The 23,025-nt window shown below is 35.8% G+C and overlaps 3 protein-coding genes across 6 annotated transcripts in view; 2 read left to right on the top strand and 1 right to left on the bottom strand.

Moving 5' to 3' along the window:
• LOC127845724 (uncharacterized) overlaps nt 1–23,025 on the top strand; it is a 265,031-nt gene that overhangs the window by 82,546 nt on the left and 159,460 nt on the right. The window lies entirely within an intron of this gene.
• Nucleotides 1–23,025, top strand: part of LOC127845726 (uncharacterized) — a 251,690-nt gene that overhangs the window by 131,895 nt on the left and 96,770 nt on the right. The window lies entirely within an intron of this gene.
• The window catches only part of LOC127845729 (mitochondrial calcium uniporter regulator 1-like), a 276,089-nt gene that overhangs the window by 196,901 nt on the left and 56,163 nt on the right, over nt 1–23,025 (bottom strand). The window lies entirely within an intron of this gene.

Genomic DNA, 23,025 nt, shown 5'->3' with positions numbered 1-23,025 from the left:
TGGCTTTTGCCATAAGGCACACTGAGTGTTTAGGTGTTAACTTTATTTTACGAAATACTTAACGAAATATGTGTTGATTTTGAGCGTTATGGAGACTTTAACAACAAAACTATATTATTTGGAAAAGTTTAATATCTTTATCAGAGAAATAGGAAAAAATAAAGTAAACAGTGTGCCAGTCACGGGTTTCTAATCCAGAACTTGTATGCGTACAAGCACTACCGCTTCCGCGTAGCAGATCAGACTTTCAATTGGCAATTCCCAGAAAACACATATCAGCTGAAATCATAAAAAAGCTGGTAGCGAATCATTAACTCAAAAATCATAAGTCCAATGAGAACAAAGTCCTTTTAATAGATTTTAATTAATCCCATTTGACGTGTTCCCGCTTTATATGATCAATGTTGACGTTAGTGGTTAAAGGGTGCAAACATGTGATCAACCTAGAACGCCTTATACAGGTGGAGCTATGACAAAGAGGATACTCTGTCTTCTTGGGTCTATTAGTCAAGTCGCTCTTAACGTTCTGGCAAAACGTTCGTTTATCGTTTCGGCGCTCAAATTTGTAGTATATATATGACAATAATCAGCCGCCATATGTTTAACTGTTGCCCTAGTTTCTTTGTAAAGTTCAACGAAGTGTATGAATATTTAATAACGCGGTTTTAAGTTATAGTAATCCCACCCCAGGAAACCCGATGCCTGGTGAGCAGCGTAAGACCAATCGAGCAGCGCGGTGTATTTTCGAATGAACTTACATAGGGTAAGTAAATTGGAAAAATTAAAATATTTCAAAGTCCACTTTGAAAAAACTGTGAATTAACGTTGATAACAAAGGTATTGGCCTACATGTAGAAAAAATCCTGACAAATTTTCTTAAAAAAATGAGCGTAATGTGGCTCCTTGAAGTAGAAGACCAGGCAAAATGGGCCATGTTTCGGCATTTAGGGGAGAAAAACTGCTTTAATTTGCAAACCCTTACAATAATTAAAATATTTATACAAACATATAGATGTCTGCCATAACCTCTCAGCAGGGTTTCTCCAGAAAACTATTTATTGTGGAGAAATTTGCGTTTTTAATGACCATGTTGGGCAAACATGGATACCAAATGGAGAATACCGGGCCACATTATGTGAGCAGCGACTTTATAATTCTTTTTCGTGACAAAAGACCTAATTTCCAGCCATTTTGTTGCAATTTCTTTGCTTTGTAGAGACTTATAGTAAGTGTATGCGGGCACATATGCATGCAAATGTACTTGTTATGCCTTATATATTATCAATAGTGCCTTTTCAATATGCTCCAGTTTTATTTCTTTTTACACCGCGCTGCTCGATTGGTCTAACGCTGCTCCCCAGGCATCGGGTTTCCTGGGGTGAATCCGATGCTTATTTTAAATGGAAACCATAGAACAATTGCGACTTTGTACATGATGTATCGTGCGATGTACAGAATATGGAACAAACGCAATTTTCGCAAATTGATTCAAACTCTGACCCTGATATTTTAGTGGGAGAATTCTCAAAATATTAAAATTTAAAAGGGAAAAAGTATTTTAAGCGCATTATAAAGCCTGAAAATAACCGATTTATATATTCTGATAAAAATAAACAAAAATGGATTAATGAAAGTGTAAAAACAAACAATCTCAGCCAACATGAGCTTTATACGAGTACAATCTAAAACAAAATGAACGTACGCGAGAAAAAAATGAATTCTATGAAAAAGGATTACAAGTATGCATGTAGGAAAACGAAATTAAAAGATAACATTCTCAAAAGCAAATGAATGAATAATATGAGACGGAAATCACCTCGTGAATTTTGGAAACTGTGATGAAACCTTCATCACAAATCTCAGACACGATAACGTTAAACGAATTTTATGATTATTTCAGTAAATTAGACAACGAAGGCAGTGTCAATCTAAATTTGTTTGACGCCGTAACTTTCTTGAATAAATTTGACAATAGGCAAAACACACTACCGTCGTACCACGAACTAGATAATTCTATAATATCGATCAAAGAAATAATTAAGGCAACAAAACGATTGAAATACAATAAAGCGCATGCACAGGACAATATAAAACTGTACAGAAACAATACACGTGAGTTCAAAGCCGTTAGAAATATTATTTAATTACAAACTGGATATAAAGTGTTTTTCACGCAGCTGGGCGTCCGGAGTTATCATACCAATGCATAAACGTGGCGACATTACAGACCCAAATAACTATCGGGGAATTACGTTAATTAGTTGTTTTTCCAAACTGTTAACAAGTATATTAAATGAACGTCTTAAACAATGGGCGGAAGCAAATGACATTTTAACGGATGCGCAATTCGGCTTTAAACCAAACTGTAGCACAGTATATGCAATATTTATTCATAACGCCCTCATAGAAAGACAGTTGCAGAATAAAGAAAAACTAGTTTGTTGTTATATTGTCTACCGGAAGTACTCAAGCATGTGACTTTCTCTTTCTATCCCTCGTCCAACTGGGCGCTATAAGTTGGAAGGGTGAGCATTTTTATATATGGAAAACGTTACTACGGTGTAAACTAAACAGACTAAAAAGCCCGGGAATAGTCGCACAGGTCCTTTGCTTATAACGTAGGTACATTTATCTCTCCAAAAGATATTGTCTTTTTTTCTATTTCACATATTTTTAGATGCTTAAGATCAAATCTACGCATGATCTACAAGATTAATGAATTAAAAGTTCCTTCATTCAATCATGAATCTTTTTCCAAAATTCCAAAAAGTGTTTGTAGGTTTCAAAGTTTCTGTTACTTATATAGTTCATGACATATGCAAAATACCTAATGACGTAGATCACCTGAACTTTACTTCATTCTTGAGGTATAAGTGAGTGTAGCAGGATTGTTAACGTGGTGAAGAAATTGTTTATTGTACAAATAAGATATTTGCCAGAGGAAACATAAAGTTACGAGTTTTTCAGGTTCATGAGGTGCCGGAAGGCAGTAGGAATGATAACTTTGTAGAGGTTGTTTGTTAAACAAAGTCAATGTTTATGAGACAAAAAATTTAATTATAATTCATCAAGATGTTGCGATCATAGAAACACTACTTGCATATTGCGTGAGGTTTAAAGCGATATCATGACAAACAATTAGCTTGACCTAACTTTCCTTTACGTTTTCCATCTGACGTTCCAATAGACCATAACTCCTTCTGAAGAGTTTGTTTTCGTTTTGAAAACAGGACTCCTGTTTCAAAAAAGCAGAAATTGCTCATGATGAGCAATTTCTCCTTTTATCACAATGAGTTCTACCCCACCCAGCCAATTTATAAATAGTCCTTTACAATATTATTTCTCGTCTGCAATCTCTTTCAATTTTGGGCAGTCCAAAATGTGTCGTTTGGTAAAGGGTTAAAATTTATGGATAGTTAAGATGTTGGTCTACCTTTCACGCTCGACATGTATGCATTTATCTCTTATAATTTAAAAGTTATTCCAAGTGTATTTTGATAAATTTTTTGTTTGAGAAGAAAATAGTTTATTCATCCCATAATGAATAAATAACAAAAACGCATAAACATGCAAAGTTCAACGACTTCCTGTGGCCATGTTTTTTGATGAATCAAATTGTCTTGAATAACATTTAAATGGGAGCCTTCAAGGGATAAATTTGGCCCCAGGGGCATAATTTGAACAGACTTGGTAGAGAACTATAAGATGTCACTACATACCAAATTTGGTAGCCCTAGGCTCAATGGTTAGTAGTTTCATATTTTATTTAGGTGACACATAGTACATACATATTTTAATTATTATATACAATTTGAAAACAAACAGTACTACCCAGCCATGCAAATGGCTTACGAGTCACTAATTAGACATGGATAAGTGTAGCCGTCTAATGTCTGTTAAAGAGTATATTGTTAAATAATCAATAATTTATTATAGCATATAGCATTTTATAAGTGTCATATACAACTTATTTAATAGCCATAATAAAGTCATATCGTCACACACAGTATACTTTCTCATTTTAAATAACAATCGTTTGTAAAAAAGCAAATTTATATATATCACTCGTTTGTCCGTCATTAAGCATTTGAGTCTGTCACTTTAATCCATACGAATCAGGTCTAGTATTATCGTTATGATGGAATTATAGAACATAAGTCTGAGGTTTGTATAACAGGAACATTTAAATAGGAAGTGGTACTCGGATTCGATTTTATTTGGTTCCTTGCAGAGTAAACACAATCTCTCTTCAGGCTTCAGATGTCGGAATCTCCCGGTTTCAATGCGTAGTGGCAAGGTTCCAGTTCTGATCTGTGCAATAAACTATCTGAGATGTTTCGGGAGGCACATTGTCACGTAGTTTTCGCACTCATATAGATGTTTTATTTGCCGATAGGTTCTGGGTTTCAGCTAGGTTTCGAGGCCCTGCGTCCATTTGTTGATGTCGTTTTTCTTATAGTGTTCGGTCGCCCGACTGAGAAGACTATCTAATGAGATATCGCCCATCTATCTGGATGCAAAAAAAGTGCTGGAGGTTCAGTGATTCAAAGATGTGTTTGATGTCGATGTTCCAGTCCTTATTCTGCGAGGAGAAGTCCCAAGTAAAAATCCTCTTTATTAGCCTATCGTCAGGCATCTTAACAAGGCGGTCCAATAGGCGCAGCATCCCAATATGGTGTCTTGCGGTAGTAGTCTGCCACCCAACGTCGCCGTTAATTACAATATTCGATGCGTGTTTATGCACACCAAGAAAGGCTCGAATCGCCCAATGTTGTATAGTGTCGCATTTCGAGTATGTTTGTATCCCCAAACACCTGCACTGTAATCCATTACAGGTAAAGCACTGCTGTTATAAAGTTTGATGTATACGGTAAACGTTAGTCCATTTATTGTTTTAGCTTTTTTTTTAAATCCCACCGAGAGCCCTGCCCGTCGATTCCGCCAGTGTGTTAGCGGTAACGGAGAAGTCAAGCGTGTCTGATAAAATGCACCCGATGTATTTATAAATGTTTGTTATGTTTATAGCGTGCTCTCCAATGTTAAAGGCACACGTTGTTTGTTGCTGACTTTGTTTTCGGAAATGCATAACGCTCTTTTTCGAAGGATTTATTTTCATGCGCCATTTTTGCACCATGTATCGATTTTATCCAGCATCTTTTGGAGATTTTGTTCGCTTTCGCTTAAAATTACAATGTCGTCCGCGTACAGTTGGATACATTTATTTTCACCGTTGATTATTATACCACAGTTCATTTCCTTCATTTCAAGAGCAAGATCGTTTATATAGAGTCCAAATAACGTCGGTGAACTTATGTTTCCCTGCTCGACCGAGCATTCGATGTTGAAGTAGTCGGTGAAGTAATTGTTAATATTCACCCTCGCTTTCGAAGTGCTGTTAAGATGACGTAGAACGTGATAGAAGCCTTCATTCACACCTATTGCCAAACGTTTGGCTAACAGACAATCTCTGCCCATCCAATCAAATGCTTTCATCATATCAATGAAACATGTATACGTTGCTAGTCCCTCTGCCTTTCTGTTTCGAATGATGGAACACAATGTGAATAGGTGATCGGTGCAAGATCTAAGTTTGCGGAAGCCATTTTGCTCATCGACAATTAGTTCGTTCTGGTCAAGGTAGTGTGTCAAACGGTTGTTAAGAAAACTCGCGAATATTTTGCTCACGGCTTCATCAAAGTTTGCGCCTTCGCATGCTTTCGCTTTGTCAAAAGGTTTTTGGAAGTCTCTCTCCCAAATTTAAGGACACTTTTATTGTCGGATAGTATGTTACCATCTTCGTCGACTTTTTCCATGGGTATGATGTGGTCTCGTCGAGAACTAAGCGCCTTAATATGGCGTTAAAATTCTTTTGGTTTTTTCGTGCATATAGTTTCCAGTTCAATTTGTTTGTCCCTTTCAAACTGCCGCTTACATCGTTTAATTTCCCTATCAAAACGACGTTGCTTTAATGTATACAAGCGCCTGTATTCAAGTTTGTTTCGTTTGGTACTGTTACACTTCAGGAATACATGTTCACTTTAACACACATCTTTGAAACGAGAGTCATGGTCACTGTTCCACCACGGTTTTGACTGATGACGGAAGCCCTTTTTTGATCGTTTTGACATGTCACTGTGTTTTACTTTTGCAAGGAGTGTTTCAAAGTATAAGTTACACACCTCTGTATATAAATAATCGATTTCACTTTGGCGCAAATTACACGTTTGTATTATATCGATCATTTCTATCAGTCTGTTGTTTTCGATAAACTGCGCTGGTATTTAGTCGTAACTAAACCTCTTCCCATTTATTTGATTAATATTATCAGTGCGAGTTCCGTTGGCTCTGTTTGATTCATTATTGATTCACGTTTTTACAGTCATTGTACAACATAGTACTGAGTCGTCAGGCATTGCGCAATCCGGTTTAATGTGGTACTTATTGCTGAGTTTTTTAACGGTATGTACCTCGACTCTGTTAAATAAATCGATGTTCGAGTGTGGAGTGAATATGTAGTCTACAACTGCTTTCGCTTTAGTAGAAATTGACGTGAAATTGTCATATGCCGGAAAAATACGTCCATTTAGTAAGCAAAGTTTCGCTTCTCTTAAAAATTCTACAAATGATTCACCGTGCCTATTTTTTGTTAAGTCTATTGGGTTTCTGACATTCACATTATGTTAACGATGGTGTCTTTTAAATCCGAGATTCGTCCGTTTATGTCACATGGTTATGGACAGGAAGATTTTTAAAGTTTGCACAAAAGAGGATTTATATAAGCATATATTTAAGCATCAGTTTTGTGACCCCCGTGGCTGGGTCAAACTTGAGCCCAGGGGAATAATTTGAAAAAATTTGGTAGAGGACTATTAGATGTCACTACATACCAAATTTAGTAGCCCTAGGCTCTATAATTATGAACAAGAAGACTTTTAAAGTTTGTACAAAATAGGCCTTATTTAAGCATATGTTCATTTGTGTGACCCCGGGGCAGGGTCATATTTGACACCAGGGACATAATTTGAAAAAACTTGGTAGAGAACTTTAAGATTTTAATACATACCAATTTGGTAGAAATAGGCCCAATGGTTATGGACAAACAGATTTTTAAAGTTTGCACAAAATAGGCCCAATATAAGCATATGTTTAATTTTGTGACCCCTGGGGAACGGTCAAATTTGATCCCAGGGGCTTAATTTGAACAAACGTGGTAAAGGACTGTTAGATGTCACTACATACCAAATTTGGTAGCCCTAGGCCCTACGGTTATGGACAAGAAGATTTTTAAAGTTTGCAAAAAAATAGGCCTTATTTAAGCATATGTTCATTTTTGTGACCCCCTAGACAGGGTCAAATTTGACCCCAGAAGCATAATTTGAACAAACAAAGTAGAGAACTATTAAATGTCACTACATACCAAATGTGGTAGCACTAGGCCCAATGGTTATGGACGAGAAGATTTTTAAAGTTTGCACAAAATTGGCTTTATATAAGCATATGTTCAATTTATTGACCCCCGGGTCGGGGTCAAATTTGATCCCAGGGGCATAATCTGAACAAATTTTAAAAAGGTTCACTCCAGGAATAGTTGTGAGAAGTTTTATCAGAATTGGACTTGTAGCTTAGGAGAAAATATTTAAAGAAAACGTTAACGCACGCACGGACGGACGCACGCACGACAGACACAGCACCATGACATAAGCCCCGCTGGCCTCTGGCCAGTGGAGCTAAAAACGAGTATTGTATTCATATTCATAAGTTTATTTAAATTTTCGCCGAATCCAACCGCGTGGCTACCTCAGTTGTTACAACGTTTGATTTTTGCAATCCGCCTATTAATCTGCCATATTTTGTATAATGCACACATGTTGATTCACATATGTTTTGGTGATTTCTGCTCATCACCACTGATGTTTTTTTTACAGAATCATATCATGTATAAATGCGCATTTAGCTAAATTACTTGACATTAAGCACACTTAAATAGTACTTAAGTAATTTGTGAGTTATGGGAAATCAACATCTATTTGACAGATACCAACATTTAACAAATAGCAATAGCCAATAAGCAAAATACATGGTGCATGTCATATAATCTTACGACAGTACTTTATAAAAGGAAATTGTTTCACAGATGTTTATTTTATATATACTTGAAAGATTTTATGTTATATTCCTCCTCGTATATATTGACAGACGTCAATACAGACGTATATATCTGTTGTTTTCCGCATGTTATTGTGAAATGTTGTAAATATATACGCACCACACTCTGTTATGTTAATTTTTTTGTATAATCAACACGTGCTTATGTCTTATCACAAAGGTTCAACTACAAGCTTATCACAAATGTTTTTCCTTTTATATTTCGAGTTGGTGTTTATATACACATTTTCAAACAAAAATCCCCAGCTTGTAACTACAGTAATACGTTCCTAAGAATACGTTGGAATATAGAATAGTATTTCGTAACTTTCTTTTAATCTTTTAACAAATAAGTCAAACGTATTGATAAGAATACTTATTAATTGTTGATACTTTTAACACAAGAACTATTTCCATGGATTCACTTCGTGCTTTGTACAAAAATTGATCATAATTGTTATGATGAATAAGCAGCTATTTCGGATGCTAGCCAATAAAGTCCGAAAAGGATGAAAAGACCGGGTTGAATTTAAAAGAAGTTTGCAGTTTAGTTAATTAAGTATGAATTCTTCACAAAGGTCATCGAACAATAATTGTGACGTCGTCAGCGAAAATCAGTATTGTGTACGCTGACGTTAATGCTGGGAAATCGCGAGAGTAAAATCTGGTACGAAAATGTTTCGTCTTTTTATACAAGTTTTCGGCTAATTATTTGTCATGTTTTGAACATTTCCACACTAAAACGTGGAAAGCATGTCCTTTTAACACTGGCAAATTGGTGGTTTGCAATATGGTTAAATGGTTACTTAATTTTGCCACCTTTTACCACCGTGTAGGGTACTTACGTACTGTTATTAAAGCTGGAAAGGGCTGGAAAAACTCTGAAGAAAATATGGCGTCATGCTATCCTTACTAACGCAGATTCAACTCTCTTCAATTCCCGCGAGACGCACCGGGGCCGTAGGTAGAATTAATTGCCCACAAGAAACTCATCCAGTCTGGTTCCCACCTCATAGAGCCTTGTTCCCGCTGCCAAAGTAACGAATGCTACACTTCCCTTACTTTTTTTTGTAAGGCAGTAACAAACTTTCAAGCAAAAATTAGTAAAAATAATTATTTAAAATAAATAAACAAACATATATACACAATCTGGTTGACCTCCTCCGGGATAATCTCAACAACAAGAAGTACATGCCACCCTTCCTTGAATGATACTAACCGGCACCCAATGTCACGAAATATGTGCGAGCAGTATCATGTCCACCATTTCCACTTCAACGCCCCATGGATCTAGACATGAAAAACATGTGTGGTACCTTCAACCTCCTCATCTCATATTATGTTTAACCTCCTCCACCTCCTCTTCAAGTGGCAGTACCTCCTCCTCATCAACATCCTCCTCCTCCTCTTTCATTGCAGAAGAATCTCCAGATTACGATCTTCGTCTTGGGCTACAACCAGATCTTCAATTGAAAAATCCTAAATACTTGGTTCACCTGTATCATCCGCATCAACGCCTAAGATCTCAAACCCCCCTACCATTACTAGTTCAATATGTGCTTTAATTGTCTCCTCCTCCTCCAATAGTACATCTTTAGCCACCTCATGCAATTCTGGATCGCCTGATGGATTTATTTTGTTAATTTTGTACCACCCGGAGTCACGCGCAACGATTCCAATATTCGAAATTACGGGTCGACTTTCTCCAGACCGTGAAATACCACCACCATCATATGTCTGCATCGGTGAGTCTATAATCAAGTTTTTGGCGTCTTCTTGATCAGAAGTTGTACTCATATTGGCTGTCTCCGATCCACACTTGGATCCTTCCGGAACACCCTTTAAGACCACCAGGGATACGTCCTCAGACGAACACCTATTTCTATCTAATCTGGTGCTATCCTCCATATCCCAATTAATGTTGGTGCTACCTCCTCTCGCGATCATCTACCTTTGCACACCCACTCCCAACAGTACTGCTTTATCCACCTCCTCCGTGAATCTTGCCAAGTTTTTTGTGAGCCTTCTTACAATCATGGCAATTGGCTTTGAAGCATGGTAAATCTTTAAGTGTTGCTCCCATCACGTAATGGCTGCATACCTTATCCGGCATAGGCGGCCGCGATAAGGTATCTGCATTAATATGTTTCCTCCCTGGCCGATGCTTAAGGATGATATTTTATTGTGATAGCTCCTCCATCCACGAGCTTACTATCCTTGGGGATCTTTAAAGTTTATCAGCCACGTTAAACTGGAATGGTCCGTTCGAAGTACGAACTGCTACTCTAACAGGTAGTGTCTGTATTGCCTGATGAAGCGTAATACTGCTACTCATTCCCTCCGAGTCACACAGTAGTGTTTCTGCTTAGGTGTCAATACATAGCTACCATAGGCTACAACTTTCTCCTCTCCACCTTGTTTCTGGATAAGTATTCCTGAAACTACAACACCAGACGCATCTGTGTCCAGTATAAATTCATCCACTGTATTTGGTAAAGCCAACACTGGGGCTTGTGACAAAGCAGTTCTCAGCTTGTCAAACGCCTGTTGCTGTTCCTCATCCAACCTAAACTTGTGCTTTCCAACTACATTATACAAGTCCGCACTGATTTCATCAATGTTTGGAACATATGTTCGGTGTTAATTCACCAGGCCTAGAAATCTCTGGACATCTTTAGTGTTTCTAGTTGTTGGCCAATCTTTTATCACCTGTATGTCCGCCTCGGCCATAAGTATTCTATCATCACTCACTATCCTCCCCAGGAACTCCACCTTATGCTGGAAAAACAAGCACTTCTTCAGTTTCAATTCAATACCAAAAACGTTATTTCGAAAACGTTGTTCGCTGGAGAGGATGATGTGTCATGGGACTATGCACCGCTGGTGCACTACCCCCACTACTCTCATCAGGTATGTAAGCGTGTTATTGTCTATTAATATTTTTGTTCAATGAAACAAATGAGAACATGATTTGAACTAAGAAAAATATTTAAGCTGTACATATAATTGAATATTATGTTATTGTTTATAAAGATTTTTAGAAATGTTTAAGCGCAAATTTAATTATTATATAAAAGTGTAATGTAGATAAATAACCATTAATTTGATATTCTACAGGTTGGGAAGTTATTTTTCAAGACCCCTAGGAAGTGTGAGGTGTTTTGGAATCAGCTGTGAAGGATCTGGTATTTGAATTAGTTATCATTGCTATCCACAAACTGAATCAGTCTAAATGTAATCAACTACCCATTATTTACTCATTGTGTGCGTGTGTGGGGGATATCATTCTCGTCTTATATCAATCTTTTATCATAAGACAGTAACCATGCATTATCTCAATGTTTCAAACCATTATTAATTAATTGGGAAAAAAGGAACTATTTGGGTACCTCTAGTAAGTCTTTCGGTTTATTTACGGTTTATTTATAAGTCTTCTGTTTCACAGCAAAGCAGATGTTTTACCTCGCAGACGAAGGTCAGTCACATGATAAAGGTGAAAATGCTGTGGTCAGCCAGGTTCACCACTACCTCAACACATACAATCTTGGCGAACTGCATGCTCACTTTCAGTGTGACAACTGTTGCGGCCAAATTAAAGACAACATGGTCATCTGATACCTTCTGTGGAGAGTTCTTGTAGGTTATAACAAGCCCTTAGTTATTGTGTATCTTTTTTCAGTATTGAGGAATTAATTTAGCTAAACATGTTATTAAAAATATTTGTTTGCAGTAACGCAATTGCAAAATTGTGAATCGTATTGATATGTAGTGAAAATGTTAAAATTTACTTTTTTACTCTGATATCAATCCCAAAAGGAAACATCTCTTAAATTAGATATCAAAATGGGTCAAATCTTGTTTAAGTCAGTCAATTACTACAAACATACATATTCTAAATTGTAGCCTGACCTTTTTAAACTGATTTTTTAACATTTTAGGTTTACACAGAAGCATCACACTAAGCTTTATGTTGGTAGGACATAAGTTAATGTAAAATAAAATAAAACAAGAGATTTGTCTGTAAGAAACTTAATGACTTCTCCTGCGCTGCTTTGATTTATTTAAAAAAAATCATTTGGCATGTTCATGACTTACCTACCTTTAAAGCTTATTACTTCCCTTGGAATTTTTTTTACCTTTGACCTTGAAGGATGACCTTGACCTTTAACCATTCAAAATGTGAAGCTCTATGAGATACAAATGCATGCCGAATATCAAGCTGCTATCTTGAATATTGCAAAAGTTATGATCAATGCACCATACCGGGGGCATAAAATGAGTGAAAATCTCTGACCCAGCCCCACCTCAACCCCCATAACTTTTGACCAAGGGGTCACATCAAAATTCCAAATAGTGCAGGTCGCACATATGCTCATAGCTACCATGTGTGTAAGTTTCACGGTTCTAATATTTATAGTGTAGGAGGAGATACTGGCCAGGACGGACGGACAGACGGATGGACAGACGGCGGAGATAACCACAATATCCCCACGCTTAAAAAGCGTGGGGAAAACAACAAAATAATAATTTGATAATAGGAAAACTATATTTTGAATTTGTTTTTTTATTAAATGGTAATCTTGATTCAATGTAGAAACGTTGTCCGATGTGGGGTTATCATCAAGGACGGGCCACAACATCCCCCTTCTTGTGGGGGACACTTCCAATCCTGTTGGTTTCTACGGCTGGAAGGATTACCTATCGACATTGTTTCACCATATAAAGAATGTCACCAATTTCCTCAATCCCGTGTGTCAGCGGATCATCCCGGTGGAGTGCAAGGAATTTAGTGACTCACCAGTAGTCAGAATCACTATCAGGAAGGTCTCGAAAATGAATCTTAATGTGAGCTGTGACGACTTGCCAAAACAAATGTTTGTGAAAAGGCTTGATCTGGACCGTCGGTGCTATTAATTTGAATACATTCGTGACTTCTGTCGCACAGATAAAGCCAAAAACTGTACATGTCCGAAACCCGCTACTGGTAAGCGAAAAAAACAGACTACCCCCCCCCCCCTCCAAACAAAAAAAAACAGAAGATGCATTAAGATGCACATCCGATCTCTGATCATGTCACAACAATTACATACATCATTTATCAGTGTTTATTTTGGCCAAGGTATTGGGTGATATATTTTCCCCCAAACATTGCCAAATTCCTCTAAAGTTAATACATGTATACGAGTGCTAAATCTGTCAGTTGATACAGGTTTTGAACATATATATATATATATAATATTATGTGAGTTTTGGATAAATATCAAGTTTATCATGATGATGCGAGGCTTAGAACCTTGGAATAATTGATCGTTGTTGAAAATAGCATAAGTGGCATATGTTAAAAAGGTTGTTTTCTAAATAAAATGTTTGTTATCTCATGGACTGCTTTGTTGTAAAATCTACGCGGAATGACACACTCGGGTCTGTCAACTACGGAAGAACAAAATTGTCAAAAAATGCGGTATTTTATGTAAAGTAACGAAAAAATGGGAGGAAATAATAGGAGAAATATAATATTATGTGAATTTTGGATAAAGAGCAAGTTTATCATACTCGGCTCGAACCATGAGTAACAATCGGCAAGCCTCGCGCTACCATGGTTCTAAGCCTCGCATCATCATGATAAACTTGTTATTTATCCGAAACTATATATATATATATATATATATGAGCCGTGTCGCGACAAAACCTGTATTCGTGACATCAGTTATGACGTTGGTAAATTCTCTGTAAAGTGACGTCAACATTTTATATTTTTAATTTGAGCGATTTCGTCATCACTGAAACATGTGAATCTGTGTAGCAGTTTTTGACAGTTTTGTATTTGTGAACTATCTTTAACATAGTTCACAAATACAAAACTGTCAAAAACCGCTAACATGAAATGACGTGATATGGATAATGAAATAGAAGTAAGTAATATATTTTATTATAATTATCTATTTAGCAAAATTGGTAATATATTTTATTATAATTATCTATTTAGCAAAATTGGTTTGATCTAAACATTTAATAAAATATAGCAAACTAGACGTCTTTACAAATTAACCCACATGTTAAACGTTTTTTAAGATATTCAGTGAATGAAAATTTTATATTTACGGTATGGGTATGAAAAAAATGTAGGTATGAACATTTTGGGAACGAAAAAATTGTGGGTACGACAATTTTGGGTATGAAAAAATTATGCCGCAAAAAAATTTGGGAACGAAATAAAATGCGGGTACGATGTACAAATTGGATACTAAATTTTGGGAACGAAAAAAGTATGCAAAAAAAAAATTGGGGTACGAACACAAATTTGGGTACGAAAAAAAAAATTGGGTACGACATATTTGGGTACGAAAAAAAATTGGGTACGAATTTTTTTAGTATGAAAGATGGGGTACCTGTAAGTATACCGAGGTACCCAAAAGTATCATTTGAAAATCGGTGTACGGTGAAGTATACTTCAAAGTACCCAGGGTACGGGGAAGAAGTACCCGGGGGAAACTTGACCCATTCAGCGATAGTACGATGGCGACAATGCGATAATACGATGACGACAGTGAGACAATACGAGGGCGACAGTGCGATAGTACGATGGTGAATATGCGATAATACGAAGGCGACAATGCGATGATACGATGGCGAAAGTACGATATGATTATCGCATTGTCGCCATCGTACCATCGCACTGTCGCCATTGCATTGTCGCACTATTGCATTGTCGTCATCCTACTATCGCGTTGTCGCATTGTCGCCATCGTACTATCGCATTGTCGCAATCGTATTGTCGCACTGTCGTCATCGTATTTTCGCACTGTCGTCATCGTACTATCGCATTGTCGCCCTCTGGATTTTAATGTGTAACCACGATGGCACTAACGGTATTCCGTACCGAATATACTGAAATTATGAAAAAATAACAACTTTTTTTAAGTAATGTCATATACCAGTCGTGATATTTTAATCAATATAAACTAATAATTGTAAAAAATACGGTATTTTAGAACTTTTCTTTTTTCGTCAATCTGGTTGACGGTCCCTTTAAGAACTTGTGAAATGGATGCCGAACTTGAGGTAAGAACCTTACTTCTATAAACATTCATTTTAGGTTATGTTTATTTTGCAAAATCGTCACTGAATTAACTGTTTGAAGTTATTTATTAAAGCCTCCTATTGATAATTAAACCACGTCACGTATTGTTTTTGCACTGAATCATTGAATGAAAGACACTGTGGTTGATCGTAGAATATTTTCAAACAATTACTTTTTTATTTTTTAAACCATGATTCGCGGTCTAATATGTGATGTTGTATCTAAATTATATGACTGTTTAGTTCATTATTAACGCCTCTTAATATATTGCTGCTTGCGAAGAGCGAAGTGTACGGCGCCTTAAAATCACTTCTTTCAAAAGCATTTTCCGCACATTCGAATTTCCAAACCGAGAGAGGACGTTTGTTGCACATGCGAGCGACTTAGCAAGTACATTGTCGGCGCTGTAACAGAAGAAAAGAAGTTACACGCACTGAGCGCAATTAAGAACCCACATCACTGACGCGCGCAAGGTTGTTAAATTAATTACAACTAAATTGATTGTTAGCCTATAAATTTAAGTAAAAATGTGTTTAATATCCCCATATTTTGCATGTTTAGTTAAAATGCCAGTGAAAATGAAAACCAAAGCGGTAATTGGTATTGAGAATTAATTCATGTTCATATTTTTACATGAAAGAAATGTTTACTCAGACTGCGTGGAGCTGGCGTAAATGGAAGTCGTTCATAGACGAACACTTCAATGCGCTACCGGGCATCCGGTATGTAGCAGCGATTAAATAAAATAAAAAAGTAAATTGTACGCAAATATTTATTTACACTTATTTCATTTGGACAAACTACCACAAATAGAATGTGTACTTCCGCTACAGGAAATATTTGTACTTCCCAATGTCTGCAAACCCGGCGTTGTCATGGTGAAGACATGTAGCGACGGTGAAGAAACCTCCTTTTGTTTGCTGAAGAACGAATGTTTTCGCTTCACGAACACCGACCGCCTAGTGCAGATACTTGCCGCTTGATTATCTGCAGCACGGCGTGACAACGTGCGTTCTATATTGTCAGCTCGGGGTCGCGAAGGTTTTCCGTGTTAGACAGCATGTGACATTTGTATTGTTGCTATAGTGTTTCATTTAACAAGTAATGGTAAAAAGATGATGTATTCTGCACGTTTGTTTGTATCGCAAAACGATAGCATGAGTAGGCGATTATTTAAATCGAAAAAAAGTTCATAAAAATTAATTGTACGAAGAAATTCGTAAATTAATATAAACACAATATATGACATAACCAAACAGTAACACATTAACGTCATCGGTATCAAAAACAAAAACATTGAAATTATCAATCAATGATTACGGACATTAAAAATATAAAAGATATCCGTAGTGAATTTGAAAAAACTCCGTACGACATCACGTCAAAATTACGTCGTAATGACACTCGTATCAGCGTTACATAGGTGCACGAAAATGGAAATGATTATAGGCTATAGGAAGAAAAGTATGACGTTTTATACATATTTCGAACCGGAAAAGAACGTACATACCGAAAATGCAAAAAAGTAAAAATCGAAAAATTTGTCAATAAGGCTGGTTTTCTCATGGCGCGATTCATATATATATATATATATATATGTTTGGATTTATTCGTCGTCATTATTATTAAAAAAATACATAGATATTGAAACTATCTATCTATATAAAGAAGATAGCTCTAATTTTTTTGTACCAGAATAGTTATGTGAATTTAAAGTATTCGAGGTCAAGAACTGAAGCATATTGCTTTTTCTCTTCAGGACTTCGGCCACTGTGATACTGTAAACCCAATAGGCTGAGAAGGTACAATAACTGACCGTAACGATCTTCATAAACGTCTTAACGCTTAATTGGAATTTCAAACGCTTAATTGGAATTCATGATGTATAATTATTAAATCAATAGAACAGACTAGACTAGACTAGACAAAACTACACTAGACTAAACTAGACTAGGCTACACTCGACTAGACTACATGCACTAAACTAGACTAGAATATAATAGTACGTGGTACGTGAAGTTTTCAATGGTAAACCCAAATCATGATTTGGGCAAAATATGCATTGACAAATTTGGCATTTATACCTGCTCTAACTGCCACACTTAAAATTATCGCATTACCTGAAAGCTTTAAAATGACGACGAAAATGATCATATGGACACTATCATAGACTTAAATAATCAATTGACATAATCGCGCCTGTAACTAAAGAAGCCTCTCCTAGAAAATATTCAGCAATCAATACAACCATGACCTTCTTGAATACAATGGCTGTTTATACAAGTTAACATGTAAATTATGTGATTCACATAGCTACTGAAAAACACCACACTATGACTCATAGGCGCTTACAAGTAACAGGATACAAGATCTTAACTACAATGTAAAGCCTGTTGTTCATGAATGTTCCTTATTCTTGATCATACAAATAGTTTTCCGAAATGGCTTGATGTATAATGCAATGCGTTTTGCAAAACATGTACAATAGCAGGAAAATAATATGGTCGGAAGAAATACGTATTAAATATTATTGTATAATGACACATCAGACCACCATGACATGCAACCGTTTGTTCTTAATTGTTAATACTCTCTTGGTTAGTCGTTGCAAACTCTACACATTCGATAATTATCATCCTGCAGTCATGGATAATTAAGACACTTTATTCAGCCTGCTGGTATGCAAAATATATTAATGTAGAGCAGGCTTGGCTGGGATATTGATTTTATCAGACCGCGATTCCCGGGCGATGTTTAAGGTTGCAGGATATATTGCGTATTCAAATGTTTGTTTGGAAACTAAGGGCGCACTGTCATGTTTCAGCGCTAACATGCACGTAGGCCGTGCTCAAGTACGTTATACTTTTCCATTTTGCCATTGAGGCCTTGACATTTATTATTGCATTTTTAAGTGGGTTTTAACATACGATTTAGTTGCAGTTTCATAACATGTAACCGCTGCGTGCTGTAAACATGAAGCTTTTAATATGATCCGCGGGGAAAAACTAGGCCTGTTAAAGAGAGCTTACACATTTGAAGGAAATAAGAAAACGAATGAGTTTTTTTGCCAATATATGAGGGTGTGTTCCTCAATTTACATGTAGTACTATATGTTTGTGCTTTATTATCCACATATCCTTAATACTTATAATGAGTATATGGAAAAGACGGTCATACAAAGTACAGCATGGTAGATAATAATACGAAACTTCATGTCACTTGCAGTACACAGGACACTTGTTTTATGAAAAACAAACATAACAATATTCAACATGAATTAAAAACCATCAATAAATATAATTACAAAATCTTATGTGTTTCTATTATACAATTACTCGTTTATAGGCTTGTTTCAAACAGAAAATGATAACTCATCGCACTTTATAAAAGAACTCATCCTGTTACGTGTATATACCAGTAAAGCATGACTAGTAGGAATAGAATATACATACCCATCTAAAAACCTTTAAGTGCATTATCAATAACGTAAATAATGTCCAGCTTGTAGGGGAATTTACTTGTCTTTTCTTTATTTTAGAGTGTGCAAATCTAGTATCAGTTTAACAATCGGTATGTCCAGTTCCGAAAATTGGAATAACAAATATATAGTTCTAATTGATGACGTAATACGTAATGCAAAACAAAGTCTCACCCTTCTTCCAATTATGGCCTATTTGCATGTATTTTGATAAACCCGGTAACGAACCTGACATAACAAACCTTTCAAACGAGTACATTTTAGAATTAAGAGAGCGCGCATTTCACAATACGATTTTGTTTAACAGAATTTCAATGGTTTATTACTTAATCTAAATTACATTTAGGTTTATAAGCATGTAAATGTAAGACTTAAGTTCAGATTAAGAGTAACGAACCTTATAATTAAAAGTCAAAATTCGTAATTCGAGGGAACAAACATATAGTAATTGCGTTTCTTTGCATTTTTTCAAGATTCTTGTTTTAATTTTACAGGGAACATGGTCAGTACGTATGTATTTCACAGTTTAAATATGTATTAATGTATTAAAGAAATGAACTGTTCCTTACTAATGTAATGTAATGAACCTTTCTTCTGATTTACAGACAAACCGTATTTCATATGCTTGTAGCACAAACAAACATTTTCTACTTTTGTATTTTTTTAGGCTATGAACATTATCAATTGCGAATTAAAATCGTACCATTTTTATAGGTGTGCATTGTTCAATAAAAGTAATGCGTGCGCTTAAACATGAAACTGTTGACTAACAAAAGTAACCTGTCAAAATGACAAATTTATGTTTAAATACTGATAATGTTTTGTTATGCACCTTAAAAAAACTAGTCACACTTAGTTTCTATTTTGGGTGATGTAAACTGTAAAGCGCCTAGATATTACATATTCGTTGCACGATTTATAGTAAAGCTCGCCGACTTCGAGTACATGAATGGTATCATGTTATTGAGAATGGGCGACAAGAATCTTTATTTTACGTCGGATATGAACAACAATAAACATTAGCTCACGAACTATTTCCCGACAAACAGATGTATATAGCAAAACAAGTATAAATAATCTAAAAGAAAGATTAAACAAATTAAATAAGCATTTAAAGTACAAAGACATAGTTAAATCACATAAAACACAAATTAAGTTCAAATGTACATTAAGAGCATAATATTTTGCATGTTACAAACACATACATATAAGACAAGGGGCAAGATACATAAAACTACATTAAAGTTATCTTGCATGGTTCAATATTAACACATACGTTATACACATTTAAACACTTAAAACAAAGCATAGCAGACCTATTATAAATTTAAGCTTTTAAAGCAAGTAAAGCAAATAATACATGTTTAAAAGCATATTAAAGCACATGAATAACAACTACATAGCACATGTAAACATGTTTAAAACATTTTAAAGCACACAAGAAACGAAACATTTAAGCACATAGATATGATTGATTTAAGTATAATAAGGAACATAAGACAAACAGTGCAAAAAACAAACAAACAACAAAGCAGGCATTGACATAAATACATGTGTAAAGGCATATTAAAGCCAGAATAACAACTACATAGCACATATATACATGTTTAAAACATTTTCAAGCACACAAGAAAATAAAACATTTAAGCACATAGATATGGCTGATTTCAATCATAATAAGGAACATAAGTCGACGGGGCAAAAACAAACAAACAACAAAGCAGGCATTGGCAGTAAGCTGAGCACTAGGTTCTTCTGACGTGGGAATGTCTAAATCTGTCCAAAAATGGTGAACACGTCCAATTTACAACATATTTGCTTCTTTAGTACTTGCTTTTACTAGAACCCTAGTGCCCGCTACTACTCAACTGAAGAAAATATAGGCAGGCAGCACGACAGAAAAAGCTGACATACAATATATAACATGGACAGAGTAACAAAGGAGAACAACCAAACAAGGGGTTAACTGAAAAAATAAAAATAAGCAGGACAACAAAAGCAAGCAAAAAAACTGAGATGCAGATTACTCACACATGGCGCATTTGCATTTTGGACCTGTCCAGGTGCGGGTCAGCCGGACAAAGTCTTTGTATTTGTCGACTGTGCGTAAGTCCTCTAGGAGGCTGTTCCACACCCGGACAGCTTCAAAACGAAATGAATTTAGTGGCTTCTTTTTATGGCTTTTATGGTCCTGCACCACTCTGTAAGTTCCATATTTCGTTTTATTTCATAGGTGTATTTTCTTTATTGCATATGCATATGACGCACCTTGTCATTCGCTAGAAATGCGTATTTGTCTGCTGTAAAGATTCCCACGCTGCAGCTAGTTATCCCAAAAATAGAATGCGGAATCACCGTATGACGTCATAGTGTTTTTTAACGGTGTGCCTGTCTGCTACCAATGTTTTATGTTCTTTTTTCAACTGTTTAGGAAAGGATCTATGTTGTGGGTATTTTTTCTGATTTATTACTTAAGCTTAAAGCACTGGAACAAGTTTAAGGTTTTGAATCGGATTCTGCACTTCCACTTGTTTATGTAATTTCATTTGAGTTTCACTCTGTCCAAACTCTGCTTTCAACATGAGGATTGTACAGTGTGTTCTTTATCTGTTCAGCTTTTCTGAAAGCATGTTATATTGCCAAAGGTCATCGTTTCTAGTCAAACAGTGTAGATTCCGAACATTGCCTTATATTTTTGAAGACATGTTTTATAATGTTTTTTGTTTTGTTTTGTTTATTGTAGTTTTCACCAACATACATAACATACCATAGGATCGGGCTGAAGCTGTCCGTGGATATTAGAGATAAACTGTCTAACTTTATCGGACTTTTTGAATTAAATCCTTTTGACGGAACAATCATGAATATCAACTATATCACCTATAAAAACATGCTACATATCTTCGTTTATATCCCAGCGAATACTTTCAAAATGTCAGTATTTGAAGCACAGTGATTTATACTATTCATGCCGGAATAGCAAACACTTTATTGCACTATGTCTAGTATTTTTATTTTGTTAAAACGTGTACTGATTGTTCAGTTTATGTTGATTTTCGGTGTAATTTTCTATTATTTTTTGTAGAAAAATATAATATTCTTAATTGAAATATTTCTTCGCAATACAAAAGGGTGTACAATTTATCAACTCCACCGGTGATCTAGCGTGTCTCCAAAACTAATAGTAAAGATATACGTTGGAAAACGAGGAATTTATCTTTCTTGTGTGAATTGTTTTTTCTCCGCTATCAAAGTGCCATCCGTTATCAAAATATTGCCATACCCTGCGTGCATTCGCACCCAGCTCTAAGTAACAGATGCATTATATTAAAGCGGAACAGTTTTTAAAAAATAATTTCTCGTATTTTCTTTGTTTTATTATAATTTTATTACTTTTTGTTTGACATGAGCTTGAATGAGTATGATATTATTTTAATTTTTCACATTCATATGTGCAATAATGTTTTAATCATATCATGCTACATATTCTTATTTGATAACTTTACAATTACTGATTATAACTTTGTCATAATAATTTTCTGTTTATCGTAACAAATCTGGTGAAGACCAAAGCGACCGAATCATTGTTTCAGATTAATTTGATATAAGGCCACTCCAAATTGATTTGTTGGTCTACGGATTATTTTTTAAGTTGAAGAGGCGAGCAAAAAATGTCAGTTTTGTCGGGATATGGGTTTCACATAAATAGTTAAGTTTAACTTTGAAGTCCGTCCAGGCAGTGTCGGGGTTTGTATAATTGGTACCAATGAACTCCATGCGAAATTGGTCAATATCTTGCTTCAGCTGTGACCAATTAGCGCGCTTGTAAAGTGGTATTTTTCTTTTAGGTTGGAGTTTACGACCCTGGTTGATTTGTATTTCATGAAAAACTATATCGTGGTCGGAAATGGCAAGACTTGGTAAAGTTTTTACGGTAAAAATCGCTGATGGCAGATTGGTTAGAAAAAGGTCAAGCATGTTCAAGTTTCTAGTGGGGATTTCAACTATATTTTGAAGGTTATGGTTGACCATGTTTTCATACAATTCCTTGTGTTTGCAAGTAGGCTTAAGGGATTCGTCGGTCCAGTCAATGTCAGGTAAGTTAAACGTGGTTGGTTATTAAGGCTACGATTTGATCGCAGCTATGCTGGTTCCAGAAAATCTCTGCGCGGAGGTTGTTACGTCCTATGTCAATATTTTACACGTGCTGTCTATATTGCGCAAAAGCGGTCCTTATAAGAAAATAGTTACCGATCCACGTGATTTCAAAATACCCCGATATGCAAGTTTCAGCAATTACAAAAACATTGGTTTACGGCCG

The sequence above is a fragment of the Dreissena polymorpha genome, chromosome 9, assembly GCF_020536995.1.
Source record: "Dreissena polymorpha isolate Duluth1 chromosome 9, UMN_Dpol_1.0, whole genome shotgun sequence".
NCBI lineage: Eukaryota > Metazoa > Mollusca > Bivalvia > Myida > Dreissenidae > Dreissena > Dreissena polymorpha.
This window is presented reverse-complemented; position numbering and strand designations above follow the sequence as displayed.